The 15200-nt window shown below is 47.7% G+C and overlaps 1 protein-coding gene across 3 annotated transcripts in view; it reads right to left on the bottom strand.

Annotated features, from left to right (window-relative positions):
- Positions 1-13035, bottom strand: part of BACH2 (BTB domain and CNC homolog 2) — a 392327-nt gene extending 379292 nt beyond the window's left edge. For 2 of the 3 annotated variants that reach the window (XM_070376589.1, XM_070376585.1), the window contains exon 1: positions 12514-13035. The gene's annotated coding sequence lies outside the window, so the exon portion shown is untranslated. The remainder of the gene's footprint in view (positions 1-12513) is intronic. The other variant, XM_070376587.1, reaches the window with a different exon arrangement.
- Between the last annotated feature and the right edge of the window lie 2165 nt (positions 13036-15200).

The raw sequence follows: 15200 nt of genomic DNA, 5'->3' as shown, positions 1-15200 counted from the left end.
TGCGGGTCTCAGCCCTTCAGCCCTGGAGACGGGGCAGCACCGTCCTTCCTGTCGTAACTGCTCCTTCTCACTCGGCCGTTTCCTCTGACTCGCATTTTCTGTTACCCTTCCTCTTGGATTCCTCTGACAATGACTCACAGGGCAATCAGCCAGTCAGCGGTCCCACAACCCTCCACAACAGACGCTGTGGAGAAGGCTGGCAGCTTGGTGGACCAGAGTCCAGACCGGTTTTTTCCTTTCTCTGTTCAGGGAGGATTTGCTTTTCAGCCACATTTCCCTCAAAACACAGCCCTGGGAGATGCTTACTGCACAGATTTCTAAACGATGAAATGATCTGAGTTTGGCGACGTGGTCATAACGAAACTAAAAACAGTAAGATGAAAAAACAATAGTGTGATCATCACACCTACAAAAAACAACTTTAAATTTGGGTGAAATCAAGAGATCAGAAAAAAAAAAAAAGCTCAAACTAATATTTTCCAACCTTTCACTAACAGCTAGGGCTAAAACCACATGTTTTGAAGGTCTTGCACTGTGTTATTATTAGAAGTCACAATTCTATTGATACTGATGAGTCATTTGTATCGGCGGAAACCAAGAACTTCCATCAACATCATGTTACACATAGTCACTGTGGCTTGGCTTTTTCTTTATTACTGGTCAAAGCTGCTTCAGAATGCTTATTGAAGCTAAAAAAAAAAATGGAGGCAAACTCCACAACCATGTGTAAAGCTTTCCTTTCTCTAACTGATCTCACTTTAATCATCTTTCTCAAGATAAGTTTAGGATGCTCTGATCAACTTGTATCTGCAAAAGGAAGTTTATTTATAAACCTCAAAAAAAGTAACATTTTCACTTTCCAATGAAAATAAGCAGAACTGAACTCCAAAAACAAACAGCGAAACCATTTCTGAAAACACATGCCAGGTTTAAAATGACCCGAGGTCAGGTTTGAGTTTTTTTTTTTTTTTAAACCTTAATAACATGCAACAGATACAAACAAAATCTGTCATTACTTAAGGACTTGAACCACATAAAACCAAGTGGGGCTAGCTGCTGAACACCTCCTGCCCACTGCCCCAGTCCCGGCACACACACTTCACTGACACGGGGAGAAGTGGGTCAGGTCTGGGTTACACCAGGAAAACCTCAGTTAACTGTTCAGAAGAGTTCCCTCTGGTGCTAAGGAGGAAATAACAGCAGAGCCCCTTTCTCTTACTCTCATCCCCACTCCTCTCTCCCTATAAGGAGCACCAAAAAATTAAAAGGAAGTAAAAATCGATTTTCTTTGGGGGCTTCCCAGAAATACTGTGATGCTCACACAGTCACCAAGGTAGAAATATGCCCAATTTTCTACCCCGGGGAAACAAAAGCTGTGTCTGGTTGCTGGAGGGAGAAGGGAACCCAGCTCAGCAGCGACCACAGATCTGAAAATAGTCTCCCCGCAGCGAAATGGTCGAGGTGCTCTCCACGGCGGCGCTGGTGCTGTGGGCCGATCGCAGTGGGGCCAGCTGAGGGCTGTAACAGCTGCATGAGTCAGCACTCGCGGCTGGAAGGAAACTGCTGACATGCTAAATGGCTCTCGCAGACAGAAGGCGCACACACCTACCCGGCAAAAACAAAAACAAGGTACATGCAAATCGGCAAACAGGAACCTCTCTCCCCTCACAGCTCCTATTTGCCAAGGTTCAACCCCAAACAGACAGAGCAGAGATGCCGCTGCTCAAAAAGCAGTGCTGATAACTAATAATACTGAAGAGTGGTAATAAACAATTCACTCTCCGTGTTGTGATGTGGGGAACAGCTGCACTCAAATCTCATGAGCCAGTTCATTTTAACCAGTTTTTAACTGGATTTAACTGCTTTTCCTCCCTTCTGACAAAAATCAAAATAGTTGCCCGATCGACCACAAAAACTGGTAACAGACAAGCACAGTTCCTGTTTTTCAGAGGGGACTTACTTTCAAACCCACAATGTAGAGATGTTTAACACAAGTGGAAATTTAAAATTTATTGTTTGATGTGCTTAAACCTGTACACAAATTCGGATCCCATGAACATCCTGGTGTAATCACATCTCAGGCTGGCTCCTACATGACTTTTCACCTCCTTTCTCTCACTTAATACAGGACCCAAAACTCCAGAGGGAAACGGATTATTCGGAATTCAGAACACATCGTCCCACACAGAAACACCATGATGTTCAGGATATTCCATGAAGGTTGTCTCAAATTTAAAATTCAACTCAGAGGTTACATTTGTAGTTTTAAAAGAGAAAATAATACTATAACAATAGTTCCAAAGCCAATTAAAAACTAAAGAAAACATTATTGAGTGACTGAAGCACCTAATTAGAGGCAGTCTTCTAGGTGAGACTTTCGGACTTTGTCCAGTTTCACTCTCGTTCTCCAATATGACCTTTCGTGGTTAATTCCACTTTAAAATGCATGACACTCTCCTATTTTGCCATAACATTTCATCAGGAAAATCGTTTATCATCTGTGAGTTTCAAATTTTTGTTGCTGTTGTTCCAAAAAATTCACCAAGAGTTGGAACAGAAAAAAAGAAAAAGAAAGGAAGAAGAGCTACAGAGAGGGGGTACTAGAGAGAGGAGACCAGAAAGAAATGGCGTCAGAGACAGAGGAAGGCACAGAGGCAGTACTAAACAGAAGACAGAAGAAGAGTACGAATTAGGGAGAGGTCTCCCTACTAGACAGTGTACTCCAGAGAGCAGGGAGGGACTCTCCTTACCCAGCTACCCAAGAGATCAGACCCCCAGAGAATGAAAGATGAGTACAGGGCATTTCCACAGACTGACACTAGATGGCGCCATCAACTCAACATAGCATGGTTGCTGGGGGAGTCTGCATGGGGGAGGGGTAAAATGGAAGCCAGTTCAGACTCATCACGACTGGGTGTTCAGAAGGCAACACGTCTATCTAAAAGCAGGAGGGTTGGGACTTCCCTGGTAGTCAGGTGGTTAAAGCTCGGTGCTCCCAACGCAGAGAGCACAAGTTCAATCCCTGGTCAGGGGACTAAGATCTCACATGCCAAGACAATAAAAATTTTAAAATTTTAAAAAGCATGATTTCCTTAAACAGTCAGCCGCTCCAAATGTCCAGTTGTCACCACCAGTCATGCTCATAGCATGGGGCATGTCACTTTTGAAATAGACTTATCAACTCAATTTTTAATCAATAGAAGTGTAGGGTGGGGAGGCAGATGGGTGAAATCCATTCTCTTTTTTTTTTTCTTTTAAAATTCAACATTTAAAGATAATAGAGTATTTCAGGTTCACTGCTACTGACTGACTGACAAAAATTCCTAGTTACAGACCAAGTGGTTTTCCCCTGAACCTCCGTTTAAATGTCAAATAACACACCATCTTGCTACCCAGGTTTATGCAATCAGATCAAGTGTCTGGCAAGAGAAAGATGATGCTTTCTGACAAACGTACTATCAGATTAAAAATCATCTGCTCTTCATATTTGTAATACTGTGGTTTATACATTCTAATCTGCTTGTCCATATTCTCTGTCTCCACGGTTGGATTTATATAGAGCCCTCTCTTTACTCAGAAATTTCCTACCGTCACCAGGTTACCAGTGTATGAGATTCTACTAGCCCCACTGCTAGGGTTTTTACTTCTTTTAGTTTATCTCCTATTAATAAGCTGATCCTTCAGAAAGAAGTAATACACTAGGTTGTTGCTGCTCAATCCCTGGGTTGGGAAGATCCCCTGGAGGAGGGCACGGCAACCCACTCCAGTATCCTTGCCTGAAGAATCCCATGGAGAGAGGAGCCTGGTAGGCTTCAGTCCATGGGGTCGCAAAGAGTCAGACATGACTCCACACCTAAACAACAACAAAAGACAAAAGTTTTCATAAAATCCTTTTATGAGATTGGTTTTGAAAGGGAAGAAGGGGACTGGTTAAGTGCACTGAGTGGCCTAAAGGGAGCAGAGGAGAGAGAGAAGTCAGGACAGAAAGTGGACACTGGGAGAACTAAGAGCAAACCTTGCATGGCTTCTTTACAATGCCGTCAAGATCATCACCCCGATGCCAATCTTCTCAAGGAAATACATGAAAAGGGTTAACTCTAAGTAAGTCTACATTTTCCACTTGCTGAATGGGTAATAATATCTTTTATAGTTAATTTCATTTTTTTTCACAGTTTGACTCTTCAGGGCTCATTCATTTGCATAATATGGAAGCCTGAACCTCTATAGATGTTCTACAAATCAGTGCAAGTAATTCTCATACTAAATCAGCAGCTTTAATTTAAGCTCATCATTGTTTGCATAGAAATCTTTATGCACTCATCTGCTTGATTTTTTTAATCACTTAAAACCTCCAACAGTGACACACTAAGCATCTCCCCATTTAGCCATCTCCAAAATTTGAACTAAATACTGAAAAATAAGCACAGTACAGTCATATGCTTGATCATTTCCCAAATTGAGCTTCAAGCGTATGCTTAATGTTCCAGCAGCTCCAAGGATAATGCCACTTGACTAAAGATGACAACTTGGACATCCAGCCCAGGACACAGCTGAGTCAGCATTCTAAACAGTCACCCTGCAAACCCAGGGTAATCGGGGTCACTACCGAACCAACTGCCTAGCGGAGTCCTTTAAAATCATTCAAATCTCCTGTTGAGAGTTGCAACATGCTAATCTGGCAAGATAATCTCTTCCTGAAATTGACTAGAATGGAGCAAAGGTTACCTGTTTTTATCTGTTACTAGCAGCTAATATTTCTCATTAGGAACTCTGATGGAATTGGTTCTGAATGAAATTCTTCCTCCTCAGTAGAAAAAAAAAAAAAGAAAGCTATAAACAAATTCTTCACATAACAAGAGGGTAGGAGCGTGAGTTACAGAAAAACCCTGGGAACAGAGTCATAGGATTCATGTTCTGTGTCTAATTCTTCCTGTGTCTTGACATGTTATCACTTCCATCCTCTGAAACCTCAGACGGACACTGAGAACTGAGGAATGCAATTATCAGAAAGTGAGTTAGGTGAAAGAAGAAAGACAAAGGATGCATTCACTCAGGCTCACTGAGAAATTATTTTTCAATTTTATCTTTCAGATAGATGTCAATAAAATATCCAGTGGAGTGAGATGGCCTATATTTCCACTTCTGAGATGTGATGGAGAAGCAAAAAGGAAGAGAGGGTGCAGAACAACAGGTGGTTAAGAGAACAGGTTCTAGCATCAGACTCCTCGTGTCCAAACCCAGCTCAGCCACTCATTAGCCAAGTGACATCCGTGCCTCAGTCTTTAATGATCACACCTGCCTCCGGGTGGTTATATGAATTAAATAGTTGATATGAAAAACACATATAAGGCTCCCAACACAGGTTAGCTATAATAGGAAAAAAAGAAAATAGAGGAGTTTTAGCACATAATAAGTCCATTTGTTTTAAACAGATGCTGTCTGCACTCCTAAATTGTGCTAAGAACAGTCTGTATAATCATCCTGGGTCTGCAGAGGCTGGAGACCTGTCCGGTCTGGGACAGACAGGGGCTTCTGATCAGCCAGACTCTCATTTTCACCCAAGCCCCTTGCCCCCAAGCCCACGCATATTAGACAACTGGGAGGGCATGCCTGAAGCTTCTAATCACTCAAATATTGTCAAAATGACCCTCAACATGCCCAAAATAAGAATGCTAACTTGCATTTTTTTTTTCCAGTAAGGAAACAAACAATATTCTTGGCAATTAATTCTGTTTTTATCAGGTTCTAAAGACACAGGTAAATAAATCAATTCTGGACTCTGTATACAGAAACCATTATTGGCCAAAATGACTCAACACGTTATACCATGGTTTATGCAATATTCCAAAGGGCCACAGATAGAAGTGAATTAATAGGCTTGGGAGACTTGTTGTTGTTCAGTCGCTCAGTCATGTCCAACCCTTTTTGACCCCATGGACTGCAGCATACCAGGCTTCCCTGTCCTTTATTGTCTCCCGGAGCTTACTCAAACTCATGTCCATTGAATCGGTGATGCCATCCAACCCTCTTATCCTCTGTCATCCCCTTCTCCTCCTGCCCTCAATCTTCCACAGCATCAGGATCTTTTCCAATGAGTCAGCTCTTTGTTCTCATCAGGTGGCAAAAGATTGGAGTTTCAGCTTTAGCATTAGTACTTCTAATGAATATTCAGGACTGATTTCTTTTAAATGGACTGGTTGGATCTCCTTGCAGTCCAAGGGACTCTCAAGAGTCTTCTCCAACCCCACAGTTCAAAAGCATCAATTCTTCAGCGCTCAGCCTTCTTTACAGTCTAGGGAGACTAGGGGGAAAACTAGCTAGTTTCAGACAGGTTCAGATGGCAGCTGACTCCATAATTCCTTGGGCAGGGCTGCCCCAACCTCCCAACAAGGTCACGTCCCTCCAGTACATCCTCCAGTGAATATAATACCTTTCCTTCTCAGAGTCTGCAGTAAGTCATCTGTGGCTATCTGATAAACGTCATCCTTCCTACTAGATGGGGTGCTTCATGAGGTCAGGGCCGGGATTGGGCTTGCTCCCCAAAAGCATCATGTTCACCTAGCACTACATCTGCCATGTTAGGGATACTCAATATCTGTTTAGTGAATGAATGAGCCACTTGCCTCTAAAGAATGCCATTTCTGGACACCTGGCCCATTTTATCCCATCCATGAGCTCCTGATAATTAGGAGAATACAGGATGGGAATAATATAAAACCTGCTTATAATGTGTAGATCCTGGGAGACTAAGCAAAGTCGCTGAGCAGCACCTTGGCTTTGTTTTTCTACGTATAAGAACAGGAATAACCACACTGGGCTCTCCCAGCTTTAAACTCCAAAGTCTAAGCCTTCTACGGGGTAGACACATGCAGCCTGAGGAAACCCCTGAAGCATCCACAGAAAGTGGCGAGGGAGAGACAAAAGGATGGACTGGAGTTTTGACAATGGACTTGGAAATGCAGAATGCTTCCCTCTGCACTAAGCTGGAGTCTGTCCACATGCCAGCTGTAGTAGGCTCGGGAATAAATGAAGATAATCACGAGAAGTATGGGGAAACTGGAAATAGGAGGATGGCAATGCTTGGAAAAAGGGAAGATGAAAGCTGACACAGGCAGGAGAGCGAACCAGTAACCAGGCAGCCACGGGCAGGGGCATCAGTGCTGTCCTCCCGCCACCAGGAGTGGAACAAAGAGGTCAGGGAGGCAAATGACACATCTCAGAACCAAAGGCCAATTTATAATCAGGCTGAGGAACAAAAGAGAAGTTAACCAGGGTAATATGCTGGAGAAGTCGTGATTATGAGGTCACTGGGGAAGACTGAGAGACATTTTGGCTGTAATTCCAATGACGAGGATGAAGAAGTACGTGAACTGCTTTCAGATCAGGAAGATTTATTATTTTGGAAAAAAGTAGCTCAAGGAAAAACAAAGGCAACATTCCTGCCTGATTTTTGAAGTAGTGCCACTCGTAGGACTGAGTTCAATTTCCATATTCTTTAGAAAAGAAATGGTCCTTGAAAAGGACACACTGGTGCTTCTGAGACTTCCAGCTTTAGGGAAGCTGAGTAGCATGCTGATGGTGAGAGTAAGTTTCAGTCTTAGAGAAACTGACATTTGAAATTAACAAGAAAAAAACAAAAGATTGGGGGAAGTAAAAACCTTAAATTGACAAAGAAAGAACTACTTTTCTATTAGATATCATCACAGACCAAAAAAAAAAAAACAGATGAGTAATAATTCTGGGCAATCTGAGTTTACAAAATGTTTAGTTCACAGCAGGTTTCAGTTTTGACTTGAACAATGTGTAAATATTTACATGAAATTTAAAAATGGGACAAGAATAGGTCATATGCTGTCACTGGCAATCCAGGAGGGATTTTCTATCATTCCAAAAGCCTTGGTGCTGCTTTCCCTAACACGGCTTCAGCTCTGCCGAAAGCTTCTTTTCTTCTCCAGAGTAATGCCAGTTTTTGCAACCAGCCCTGACTTCTGAACTGTTTGTGCCTCTGATAGGGTCCTATGTCACTGGAACCTTCCTGACACGGAAAGGAGACAGGGAGGCAGATGCAGTGCTTGCTGTATGAATCACAGATGTTGACAGATTATGCTGCATCTTACGTTGTTCCCTATTCCTTGTACTCTAGGGTAGAGACTGGGTTCTCTGCATGCTATGACTCCCAACGCCATGCCCAGTCATTGACTCTGGGCTAGACTGTGTATACAGGACAGGGAAATAACCTTGAGACAGTCAGGGCAACACACACTGCCTTCTGATGAAATCCTTTCCAATAAGAACCTTCCTCTTCTGTAGAATGGGCACAATGCCTGCTTCTCAGGGTTGCCTTGAGGAGTCAAGGAAGGAAATGAGGAGTCAATGTTCAGGGAAAGGAGTCAGCACTGTTTCTGGCACATGGTGAACATTCAACAAATCACAGCTATTGTTTTAGTGGGTGCTGGCAAATGTCAAATTCTCCTGGAGGAGTCCTCAGGCATTAAACAGCCATGTTACCCGATCTGGTCAATAACAATTAAACAGAGGGCAGGTGACCCAAAGAAATAGATTATTTACCTGCGGAGGATTATACGGTGCCTTTGGTATTAATTATATGGCCTTTCACGTTGTATTCTCTGTTAAAAAGAAAGCTATCAATCCCTGAGTGGAACTCAGTGTTGATTTCATTTGATTCCGTTTGGGGTTTTTTGCCTTTTTCAATTTTCCTGACCAGAGTTAACCATTCACTTGGTGTAGACTCAAAAATCATCTACGATATGTCAGGCCTTTAGAAAATAGCCAAAGACAGAAATATGAAACAGTAAGATGTTCTAGTTCACTCAGTAGTGGGCAGCCAGACAGCCTACGGGCCAGCTCCGGCACTTACAATGTTTCTACCCGGTGTGAGCAAATATTTAGAAAGTAGGGGATTCCACATCAAAACCCTGATATACAGCTTCCCTCGGAAAAATCAGACAGTGTGGCGACACAAAGCCGCTATTCCCACCCCTTCCTGCCTGATGACAAGTAGCTGAGATGGTGCAGTGGTTGCCTGCCACTCCATGCCATGCCCCCTCCTCTTCAAGACGGTGTGAAATGAAGATGAAGGGCCCCATGTTCCAGAATTATTAAGGATCTCAAGAACAAGAGCAGAAGATTAAACCACGTGTGAGGTCCTTCTGAGAGGGGAGGGGGCCTGGGCAACAGTGCAGGTCACGTGCCCACCAAACTGGTCCTGCTCCCCACCCCTCAGCCAGACAGGAGGGTATTTATGTATCTGAGTATAAGCCAACATTTTCAAGAAGCCAGACACTGCACCCCCTGAAATCTGAGGTAGACAAAAAAGTAGGGCAGTGGAGCCCAGCCCCGATGAGCTAGAGCGCCACTAGGATCTCTCTCTTCCCTTGTTAAGGCTGGATCCATCCCAGAGACACTAAGCATGAGTTAATCCAAGTAAAATTAAACTGCTCGCAACAATACAGATTGGCCTGGGCCCTTTTGTCGGCGTCCCAGGAGCCTCAATCACAAATTCCGAGGAACAGTTCACAAGCACTAATGAGTAAGTCCTGTTGCTTGTGCAGACAGTGGGCTCAGAAGTGAAGGGCTGGCCTAGGAGAGATGTGAACCTGACCATCTGGCTCTCTGCGACTCACTTTGATCACTAAATGAATTGCAACAAATTGACGAGCACATGGCTAGAGTTAATTGTCTCATCTGTAATCTGACCCTACTTTTAGGCAGTTATTATTACCCTCTATCAGGTGGGAACATTTCCCACCATCGCTGCAAAGTGCATTTTCCTGATGAACTGTAATGGATTATTAAATTCCATATCGGGATAACAATACTTTGCACTTCTGCAGTGCCTTTCATCCACGGATGTCAGAGCAGTTTACAAATAATTAAGCCCCTCTCACTGCAGCCAGAGGTGAGTGACTGAAAGGGACTGGCCTGAAGAACTGAGTCAAAGGCATAATTCAAAAGAAAGACAATGAATGGCTTTCTCTCAGGCACTAGAAACGCTGAAAAGTTATGGGGGTGGGGGAGAGGGGGGTCCCTGACTCCCTCCCTTTCTTTCTGCCTTACCTCTTCTCCTTTATAGCAGATCTTCGCCTGCAACATACAAAGAACTGATAAGTAACTAACAGATGTGCATATAATTTAGCTATGAGCTCACAGACACATATATGAGGAGAATGCTCTTCCATGTAATCCTGGCATATACAACACGAACTGACATTTCAATCCACCTGCAGAACTGACAGATACCAGAATTAACACATTTATGATTACCAAATGGCAAACATAAAGCCTTCCAAAATCCAAAATGAAAATATTACTCGGCACAAATAAAGTATATTCTAACAAAACTTCTTTATTCCATGGTTGTGTTTTCCATTTCTGGGACGCTCATCTGAATGATATTCAAGTTTCAGGAACAGCAAATAGGATGGAAGTGGGCAATCATCGCATTTTTTTTTTTTTAAGCAGAACACTAGAAGGGAAAAACATTTCAGCCACTCAAAAGTTTTGTGGTGAAATTATAAACTCTTGAAAAACTGCATTTATAACGGAAATGCTGACAGACCTTTCACGAGAGCAGTTTGAATGCAACACTGTTATTTAGCCATCTCTCTTACAGACTGAAGGCTAATTCTAACAAGATGTCATTTTGACTCACATTTATTATTACCTGTAAGAATGAAAACCGCCGTTTACTCACAAGCTGCGAGCTGCCGGAGCACCAGGGTGGGGCAATCTCACATTGTAAGCGAGACGCCGCTGCCTTACCAAAATAGCCCCTCCACCAACCAAGTGGCAGCCTTTCCCCGCACAGCTTCTTTCATGTCAGCCAGAGCCTTCGCAGCTCAACATGCCTTTCCTACATGTTACATTTTAATGATCTGAGAAAACCGTTATCAGAGTTAACATCTCTAATTTTACTCTAAACAGACAAAAGCAAAATATCTCATTAGGCATCATCTCCGCCAAGGTTCCCACTAGGCAGGAAAGGATTTTTATCTAAAGTAATTACCCATTTTAGTTAAATACACTCAACAGATGAAATTTACACCGGGAGTGAGAGACTGCAGCACTAGACCGCGAAGGTGAAAGCCGAGGGACACTACGTCCCGCCGCTCCCGCCCCCCCCCCCCGCCAGGCGGCCGAGAGTGCGCAGCTCAGCCCGGAGTTGGGCGCCCTCGTCCCTCCTGTTTCCCAGGGGTCACGGGTCATCGAGACGACGGTGACCAGACAGGCAAATTGCGAAGCGCTCCTTCTCCGGCCACAGACAAAAACCATCTGACGGCGGTGCGGGAACTTCCCCCAAGTTATCAAACTCGCCTACATGCGAGACGGTGCTGCAGATACCTCGCGCTCCCACGACCCTGGAAGCCTGCGGTGCGCTGTCCCTTTCACACGCACACACCCGGCCCTGCCCACTTCCTCCCACGGTCCAAATTCTTGCAAATGCCCGGCCAAACCGAGGTCACCGAGGTGCTCACTCGAGTCCCTTCTCAAGGAGCGCCGCCCGCCTCCCTCTCCAAGGGTGCTCGGCTCCTGAGCACTCACCGGGTGAGAGGAGAAAAACTGCGAGACCCTACAGGGCGCCTCGGCGAGGGGGCGGTGGAGCGGTGTCCCCTGGATAAACTCCTCTCCTAGGTGGAGCCCAAAAGGGGTTTTGCAGACTGAAGTGCAGGCAGGGAGAAGAGGGGGTGTGTGTTGCACTTAGATTTCATGCAGAATCGTGGAAAAGGAAGGTGCAAGATTTTTCTGTCTGAAGGCACGAGCCTCTCGGCTCGACCTCCCCGGGATGCATGCCAATGACCCGGTCCTTGGCTAGCAGCGATAGTACCCAGCGCGCAGCCCGAGGTCTGCGCCAAGAGTCCCCGGGCTGCCTCTTCCCGGGACCCTAAACTTGGGCTTTGATACCCCGCCAGTCGCTGTAGTCTCAGCTACCCGGCGGCGACTGACAGCCGAGCGCAAAGCGGCGGCTGACAGCCGAGCGCAAAGCTTCGCGGAGCAGCCCCGGGCGCGGACGCCGAGGGCTAGAAGGAGGCCGCCCGGCCTGGCACCGCGATCGCGGGCCGGGGGCCCGAGCGCAGGGCCGTGGGTCTGACAGCTGCTCCGGTCGCGCGGACGCGCGCCTCCCTCCAGCCCGCCCTCCCCACGCCTGACTTATTACCCTCTGCTCCTCCTCCCCCTGCTGTTCCAAAACACCCGTCGACGCGAGCAAAATACAATGCCTCCTCGCCCGCCGTAAACAGCCGGGCGAGAGAGCGCACGGCCGCAGCCGTGCGTCCGCCCGATCAGCTCCCACCCCCTTCCCGTTCCTAGAAAATGCCATCAAAGCGGGCAGGGCGCTTGGCTGGCGGCTGCGTGCGCGCCCGGCAACCGCGGCTCCCTTCCCGCGCCGCTTCCTCACGCCTCCCCGCCAGTCCCGCGAGCCCGCTCCCCTCGCGCCCCTTCCCCGGCCAACTTGCCCCGCCGCGGGGGCCCGGGACCCGCGGGCCACGGACTCACCTCGCCAGAGAACTTTGCGTTCTTTTCCGTCTCCTCTTGCCCGCGTCCTCCCAGCCCGCAGCCCCCTCCCGGCAGTCGGCGGATCGGGGAGGGGTGGGGGTCACCGAAAGCTCACGGAGAGGAGGCACATCACATGGCAGCTCGTCCCCAGCCCCCCGAGAGTGGCGGGAAGGGGGAGGGGAAGGGTCGAGGGGAGGCCGGGGAGAAAGCGAGAGCCCGGCGGCCGCGGGAGTGGGCAGGCGGGGTGGCGAGGGCGGCGGTGGGCGCTGGCCTTAGCGCTGCTGCGACCGCAGCCCGGGCGTGCACCGTCGCCGCTGCCGCTGCTGCCGCTGCTGCTGCTGCTGCTGGCGAGGCGGCGGCTGCTCGGCGCTGTTTGCTCCGCGCCGCGCGGCTCGCGCTCTCCCCGGAACGCCCACACTCTCAATCGCTACATTGTTGACATTCGGCGCTGACGTCACCCGTTCCCCATTCACAATAACTTTACGGGAGCCGGGCAGCGCACCTCCCCGGCCGCTGGGGCGCCGTACGCCCGGCGACTAGCGTAAGCCGCTCCGCGAATGGCGCTCCAGGGGCTGGGGCGGAGGGACAGGGGGCGGGCGCGCGCTCGGCCTACTCGCGGGAGGGGGCGCGCCTCACGCCGCCGCCGCCGCTGCTCTCCCGGCTTTGTGCGGCCGCGCGGCCTGGAGAGCCCCCTGCTCCTGGCCCTCCTGGCCGCCTGGCTCGGTCCGGCCTGGCCGGCGACTCGCCCAGGGGCCTTGAAAGGCCAGGACTGGGGGCGAAAGGGGTGGTTGGAGAGGTGATGGCTGGTGTGTCACGTGGGGAGAGGGCAGAGCCGGGGCACTAGACCCTGGAAGGGGAGTGGGACCTTGAGACCTGGGTTTCCGGGCTTGCCTAGCGGTTTCCCAAGAAGGGGCAGGAAAAGATGCTCCGCGGGCCCCTCAAAGCTGACCGGTCCCCCTGTTGGGAGCAGACGGGGTGAAAGAGTAGCTTCTGACCTGACGTTGATACTGACTTTTGAATCCTTTCCAGGAGGGCCTCCGCCTGTCCCACCGAGGTGGCCTCTAAGTCCACACGCCAGGGTTTGAAAAGGGGCGCGTGCGATTACGAAGCTTACCCAAGAGCCTACCTCGCAGCTGAGGCCCCAGTCCTGCTGGGTTCCAGCCCCCTCCCCCGCCGCCCACTCGAGAGGCCGCCAGGGTGTTGCTGCTGCACTTGAAGGCCATCGCGCGGCTGCCCTGTCGGAAGAAAGCTTGATGGTAGTTAGGGTTTTACAGAAAGTAATTAGGACTTCGACTGAAGGAACATTTGCAATAAAAGGAGGTTGTGTTAGTATAGTGCTGGTGCCTGCAACTTTACGCCTGCCAGGGCCAAGAAATTCTGCCACGTTTCCCTGAACACCTATAACTTGGCCCCCTTGTGTACAGGCAGTATTCTGTATTATTACATGTGGTGCTGATTTTTAATGAAGATTATAAAACTTTGGCTCGCTCTACTGAGAGAAGGACCATAAATCGCCCCTGTAAAATGGGCACTGGCATATGCTGAGGAAGCAGCGAAGCGCTGCCCTGGGAGTCTTGTGATATCAGCCAAAGAGTTGCTCTGAACCACCTTCGTTTGAGGGCAGAGGCCTCATTTCAAAGGCCCCATTTTGAACGTCTGCGTGGAAAGCTAAGCAATGGCTGCAAGGAAGCGGAAGGGGCCAAGGTAATTTTTCTAGCAGCATTGCAGAGCCTCTTGGAATAGGTCAAGACCCACACTGGGTATTTTCCTCTGCTAGCATCTCTAGTTTTCTGATGAACAGCGGTCCCAGGGGTAGGAGCAGTCCTCAGTCTCCTGATTCGATGAATCTGGTGCTCCTTTTGACAAAACATCCTGGCTTCTGAGAGGTCCCTGCCTGACCTCACAGTCAGGATAGAATTTTGATGATCTGCCTTGGCGGGGCCATTTCTTATAGTCTTCTGAACAGTGATGTTTCTGCATTCCTCCTCCTTGTAAGCATGTGAGTGTCAATGTGATAACTTTGCTTTTTAGTAGAACCAAGCAATGTTTTCTCCCAAGTGCCAGGCTTGAGAAGATCGCTAGGAGGGTGGAGTAGATTAATTTGTTTTGAAAACAAATTGTGCCCACCCAGCTGTGAATGGAGTTGGGTGCATCAGAGTAGATTGTGGTGAGAGGGTGGGGGTTAGCATAGGTTGTGGTGAGAGGGTGGGGTTGGGGGGCGGTGGCTGGTGGAAGCTGATCTTGCCACCTTGTTTCTGGTCCGGGTTGGATATGGATACAAGAAAGGCTATTAGGTCATTCCAATTAGCCTATTTGCCAAAGACTCAGAAGGGGAGCTTTCTTAGTTTGAAATTCTCAAGTATGGGATGGGACAGCAATTAGAGGTGCAACTATTATAGGTTGTTTCATTTAGTCATTCAGCGAGGTGGAATTAGAAGGAATTGACCTCTAAGTCATGTCTGGGACTGCAACCATGGGCTTCTGTCAGTAAGACAAAATCTCTGCCCTGGAGGAGCTGGAAGTCTGGTAGGCAGTTAGTTATTTCATTTTCAAAGTCAGAAGTGGGTAATTTGAATTAAAGCCTGTAAAGCATATTCAGAATCACATAAAATTAAGATGGTAAATCAAAAACCGGACACTTTTTATCAGAACTGCTGCAGAGGTCAGGCGGCGGACGGCCTTAGCAT

The sequence above is a fragment of the Bos mutus genome, chromosome 9 (assembly GCF_027580195.1).
Source record: "Bos mutus isolate GX-2022 chromosome 9, NWIPB_WYAK_1.1, whole genome shotgun sequence".
Lineage (NCBI taxonomy): Eukaryota > Metazoa > Chordata > Mammalia > Artiodactyla > Bovidae > Bos > Bos mutus.
Note: the sequence above shows the minus strand (reverse complement) of the source record. Positions and strands in the feature narration are given on the sequence as shown.